At 55.3% G+C, this 6096-nt stretch overlaps 1 long non-coding RNA gene across 1 annotated transcript; it reads right to left on the reverse strand.

Annotated features, from left to right (window-relative positions):
• Positions 1 to 491: 491 nt before the first annotated feature.
• LOC140694931 (uncharacterized) lies at positions 492 to 1962 on the reverse strand. Its single transcript, XR_012070596.1, has 3 exons — positions 1795 to 1962; positions 1381 to 1470; positions 492 to 721 (listed from the first exon to the last, which is right to left on the reverse strand). It is a non-coding gene; the product is annotated as an uncharacterized lncRNA (long non-coding RNA).
• Between the last annotated feature and the right edge of the window lie 4134 nt (positions 1963 to 6096).

Genomic DNA, 6096 nt, shown 5'->3' on the forward strand with positions numbered 1-6096 from the left:
AGGGAAAAAAACCCATCCCAGCCCAGAGTGGAGTGTGGGCTCTAATTGTGGCAGATGCTAAATCTCCTGCATCCTCAGAGAAAGTCAGTGGGTGCCTCTGTCCCCCTTGAGAACAGGTTAAGTTGTATCCCTGCCCTGGACCTTCCAAAGCTTCCTGCCTGATGACCCTGTGGGGTGGTGTGAAGCATGGTCAGGAAAGGAGCGCGGTCACCATGGAGACCTGAGAACTGCCAGTGGGGAGCCTGGACCACTGGGAAGCCGTGGACAGAGGGAGGCGCAGGATGAGACCCCAGGAGATCGCACAGGAGGAAAGGTGGGGTGCGCGGGTTCCATGCTCTGGAAGCGCTCAGACTTTTTTCAGGTTCTGTGTCATGCGGGCTTGTGGGGGGAACCTAGTAACTGAGGGTGTAAGCCTGGGTGTGCTTGAGCTGTGACCGCCATGCGGCAGGCTCCACGGTGCTGCTGGTGAGGAGAAAGTATTCACCGGACACTTGTTAAAAATGGTAGGAAAGAATTTATTCAAGGCTAGTGCCAAAAGGGAGAGAGATCGGACTCCACTCCAGATACAGCAAAGACATCTGAGGGTTCTTGGCCACCGGGCAGAGTATGCGGCTCTGTGGATGGAGAGGTACCAAGAGGAGCTTGGTCAGGTATCGAGCACCAGGATTCTTGCTTCAGGTCAGCCAAGGACTTGGACATCAGGGGTGGGGGATGAGGAATTCTAAGAAGAGCCAAGATAAAATGGAACAAGAACAAGAAGTGTACATTGCCCTCCGAGGTGTTAAGGCTTCTTATAAACTTATGGACAGTCATCTGACAGGGTAAAATTGGAGGCCGAGAAACAAACCCAAACAGGTCAATGTGTAGGGCCTTAGCACCTAGAGAGAAGGCCTTACACATTGGGAGGAGAGGCAGAGAAAACTGTCCACCTGGATAACACTGGCTCACAGAACAAGGGAATCCCCCTGGTGTCCCTTGGACGGTGCACTGGGTCTGGTGTCCCAGCCAGCGGGGCCTTTGAGCACAGGTCACTGGCGGGGAAGAAAAGCGGGCAGGGGGATCCAGATGAGAGGAGCAGTGCAGCAACTTGGGGCAAGGATGCAGATACCAAAGCTGGGCCTGTCTGACAGGGAGCTCAGGAGGGATTCAGCTGCTGCTCTGGGAGGTGGCAGGAGGTAGGGGGAGATACCCCGACCCTGGCTCCTGAAGCACCCCTCCCCTCCCTTCCTACTTTGGTCCCGCACAGCGCCCCTCATTCAATCCTGCCTTGGCCTACCTGTGCCCCACATAGACCCCGATGCTTCCCTCCCCATTGCCTGACCTCGAGCCTCGCTGCCTGCCTTTGACCATCCCCAGCATCCCCATCCTCCCTTGACCTACCTGCACCTGGGGTTCCATCCTGCTTCCCTGCTGGGGACTGGCCTTCTTGGATATGTGCATCTCCTGGCAGGCTCTGGAGCCCTGAAGTACCTGAAATAACCGTAAGTTAAGGAAAAGAATAAAGTTCAATGATAAAGAAAATTTCTATAATTTTATTCATTGACTAAAGTTTTTTACATTAAGATATAAAATATGCATATCTGTGTGCATATGCATGAATATATTTGGGGTATTTTTGTAACAAAATTACATATTAACATTTTATTTCTTTAAAAAATTTAAGCATTCTGGCAAAATGTTAGCATTTAAAAATCTTTCTTTTAAGAAATCAAATAATATGCAAATGCTTGAAGTTTCTTTTTCACCTTTCCTTTATCCCATTCCCTTCCTTCCATCCAAAGAGGTAACTGTTACCTGAAGTCAGTGTTGTTTTACTTTCCCAGCTGCTTTTTTTTTTCGCCAGTCCCGCGGCCGGGCGAGTGTGGGGCTCCAGCGAAAGCATGAGGGGCGGGTTCCTCTCCCGATCTCAAAAGATCTCCTAAAACGGCAGCGGCGTGGCCACCCTGCCGCTGCCTCACGCGGCCCACGAAGCATTCAAAGCGCCCGCACCGAGGTACCCGGCGCTCCCGATTGGCTGAGCCGGACCAGCGCCCCTGGGCGGGGCCGGCCCCCACGCAACGGCCGCGGGTCCCTCCCCGCTGCTGAGCATGCGCGCAATCCCCACAGGAAAGAGTCTGCGCACACCGCCGCCCGAACTCCGTCTCTCGCCGCGGCTCCATCCTCTGTCCGCGAAGGCTTGTCGGCTCCGCGGGACAGCAAGAGCTGCGGCCGGCAGGGGCTGTGCGGACCCAAGGCGGCTGCGGTGGCGCCGGCCTGTGGAAAATGCCAGCAGGCTGCGCTTCTGTTCGTTGCTCCCCGCTCCCCCACCCCGGAACCCCCTGCGACCGCCGGGGAACAGCCCGCCCACGCAGGGAGTACCGCAGCGAGACGCTTCGGCGGGAACGAGGCCGACGGCCGGCTGTGCCGTTTGCGCCCTTGAGGTGAGTACGGCGACGGCGGCGGGGCGCGGGGCGCCGGAAGGAGGGAGGATGCGGTGGTTGCCGCCCCGGGTCCCCGCGTACGGAGGGAGGCCCCCGGGCCTCTGCGGGGCGGGGAAGGCGGTCGCCGGCAGTCTGGGCGCCGGGGGCCACGGCTGGGGGCGCAGGGAGCACCCCGGAACCCTTGTCGCTCCCAACCCTGAGCACCCTGGAGCCTATGTTGCTCCCTATCCCTCCCCTGGCCCCAAAGCTGTGCCCCCTCCGCTTGGGCGCTCTGCTGACGGGCGCGGAAGCCTCCGTGGAGCTCGGGCCGCCGCCAAGCCCGCCCCGCGCCAAGCCCGCCCCGCGCCTGGACTCTCAGAGTCGCCCGCGGCCTGCCTGGCCAGAGCGGGCTGGTGCCCTTGCCTCCCGCTCCTGCCCAACTGATCTGACTCCTTTATAATTTGGAAATCTTCCATTCTCACAAGGTAGGTTCTTTTTCCATTATAGGAAATTATAACTCTCCTTTGACAATTTTGTTTTTTGGTACTTTCTTTGACGTGACAAAGGGATGATTTTATCCTTTGGAAAGTCTAAGCCAACCAAATGCATAGTGACATTTAGGTCCAAGGCCAAAACAATCAGTTTCTTCCTATCACCGATTATGCTGTGGACATGAAAAGCATAAAAGTTGCAAAGAGAGGCACCCTTCATTGCAGATCTTTAGGCTGCTTAGTGGCTCGTTTGGCTAGCATAGGAGTTACAGAGAAATAGGAAAGACATCGCCTAATGTGTTCTGAAAGGTGGCTTTTTGTACAACTGTATACTCTGCCCTTCAAATTCTTTCAAGTTGTTTTTATAACATATAAAATTGAGCATGTAAATATATACATTTATGTATAATATTTATTTTGTTGCATATAAATGTGTATATGTTGAATGGAATATGTCTATTATCCACTCAATGTATCATCGTAATAAAAGACCAGGAGAGAATTAGATTTCTGAAATAAAGATAGCCTATGAGTAGCTTTCTTTCTGGAATAAATGAAATAAGCTTTTCATCCTCAGTATCTTTCCTTTAAAAATGGGCGTGACTTCCGCTCGTTCCCAGCTCCGGTGTTCCTTCTCCTCATCTGTGTCTCTCAGCGCCTGTCTTGTCTCTCGCTCTCTCTGTTTCTATCTGTATCTACCTGTCTGTGTTTCAGTCTCTCTGTCCCTTTTCCTGGATGCATGTGCGTGTACATTTACGTGCGTATCTGTGTATTTACGTGTTTGTATCGTTCGGGCCCAGGGCAGGTCACTTCTGAAAATGCCTTGAAGACATACTGATTCTTTTCATGTTGCTGAAGTTAAAACTTCTTTGCAAGTTGTGAGAGCACTTTGGTGGGGTCAGCTCTATGGATCGGCACTGACGGGAAAGGGCTGCGCCTGTGGCCCTGTGATGCTTCCTGCACACTGTTTCCCTGGAGAGGTGTGTCTGTTCTCTCATCCCTCTGGGGTATCTGCTGGGGCCTCTGCCTCCTCACGTTGTCACCAGGGCTGGCTGTCACCAGGCTAAAGACCTGCCATCGTCATGGTGACCAGTGCTGTCCCCACAGTGTGTCCGACTGCCTGTGTCCTCCCCCGAGAGGTCGAGCACGTCTAACGCACACTGGCCACCTGCTGTGCCTCTTCTTGGATCTGCGTGTGTGTTTTGTTTGTTTAGAGCGCTGGGTTTCGAGAGGTTTTTGGACCCCGGGGATGTGTAGCCTTTCTCCAAGCTTGGAACCTCGCGGGTCGTGGAGTCTCTTTCCGGGTATATTTCTGGGCTTTTGCTGGTTTCTTGGTTTGTGTGCTTTTGTTTTTGCCCCAGGAAGAGCTAAGCATCTCCCTTCTGTCTTGTGGCTGTGGCATCCCAGGGGGAAGAGCAGCGCCTCCCCCGAGGTTATGCAGAGAGTTACCGAAAGGGCTTCATTTTGCACATGACATCTTTAGCCCACCTGGATTTCCCTTTCCAATAATCAAAATGCGATTTCAAGTGAAAACAAAAGAAAACATCACCAGTCCCCGCTTAAGCCACGTGGGCAGGCAGGCAAAGCCAGCTTTCCTGTGGCTTCATTGACAGGGAACATCCAGGAGAGGTAAAGACACCCAGAGGGGAAGAGGACTCGGGGCTGTCAGGGGCTGGGGAATGAGGTGTTGCGGGCAGAGCGTGCTGTGGATCCAAGTTTTTACTTTGAAGAAAGGAATGGTGTGAGCCTGCAGGTAGTGATGGTCGTACATCATCGTGAAGGCACCTAGTGCTCCTGAATTGCACAATTCCAGAGGGACAAAGTCAATATTGTTTTAAAAGAAACTTAAAAGGGCAAAATAAAGGATGCCATAGCCGATATGAAACAAACAGAGGAAAGTGAAGAAAAACCTAACGCAAATCACTTCAGGGGAATGGAAGTCAAGGTTGGGTGCGGGAGGGGATTCATGGTGGGATTTTGAAGAAGAAGGTGCGGGTGGGCGCAGAGGGGGCTCAGCCCCAGGGGCTGATGATGCCTGAAATGGTTCTCAGTGGCCCAGCGGTCCAGCTGCAGGTGCAGCATCTTCAGGACCTTTGGAAGCAGCAGGAGCTGTGGGACCTTCAGGATCAGCAGGAACTGCGGGAACTTCTGGAGGAGCAGGAGCTGCGAAATCGTCAGGAGCAGTAGGAGATGCTGGAGGGGCAGGAGCGGCAGGATCTTCTGGAGCAGTGTTAGCTGCTGGAGCTACAGAAGCTGCAGGAGCAGCAGGAGGGAGCTCGGGGTCTCCTGCTGGATCCTGATGGTCCTGGTTTTGGTCTGTGGCATCTTCCCCTGCCCGCGCCTGCTCTGGATCTGTGACTGTTGGAAGTGGAGAGAGCTTTGAGTCTCGTGGATGCGCTCGCTCGTGCTTTGAGAGAGGAAAACTTGAGCCACGTGCCTCCCTTTCCGTGGGCCTCTTCAAGGGCGGACATCTTCCCAGAGCTTTGTGGACAGCTCCTACCCAGCAAGTGCCCACAGGATGTGTTTTGTGACTGAACTCTTGTAGGCAGGTGGTCTGAGGCCAATGTTTGCTCTGGTGCCAGCAGCAGCCTCCGGGGACACCTCCCTGTGTGGCCCAGCCCTCGGCCCTCCCTCAGCTGCGCAGGTTCACCAGCCCCGCCCTTCTCACCTTGGGGCTGTGCCTCGGTGGGCTCCTGGTCTTCCACCTGACTCCCAGGGAGCTGCTCCCTGGGACATGTGGGATAGGGTTAGGGTTAGGGTTATGGTCAGAGCTGGGTCTGCTGAGCTGCCTGTCAGCCGCGGGCAGGACCCTGGCGTGCCACCTGGGTGGTTTCTGGGGAGGAGGCCGTCGTGGTGATGGGGACCCTTCCGTGTGCAGACTCACCCGGAGCTGGTGCTGGCCCTGAGAAGCGTGCAGCGGCCCCTCGCTCGGGGAGGCGGCGTGGGTGTCCCGATCCAGCGTCTCCTGCAGTCTCCGGCTCTGCAATGACAGTGAGTGGCAGCGGGCCCGGCCTGGAGGTCTCAGAGCCCTGCCCGGCCAGGGCCACACCCGCTTCTGCCCGCTCGACCCTCTGCTGCCAGATCAGACTGGGACCTTGGTCAGCTGAGACGGCCACCCGGGAGGGAAGAGACACAGCCAGAGGGCACGGGCTTGGACTCGTGCGGCAGGTCCCTGCCCGGCTGGCCACAGCCCAGCCCGCCAGCTG

This window comes from Vicugna pacos, unplaced genomic scaffold, assembly GCF_048564905.1.
Source record: "Vicugna pacos unplaced genomic scaffold, VicPac4 scaffold_113, whole genome shotgun sequence".
NCBI lineage: Eukaryota > Metazoa > Chordata > Mammalia > Artiodactyla > Camelidae > Vicugna > Vicugna pacos.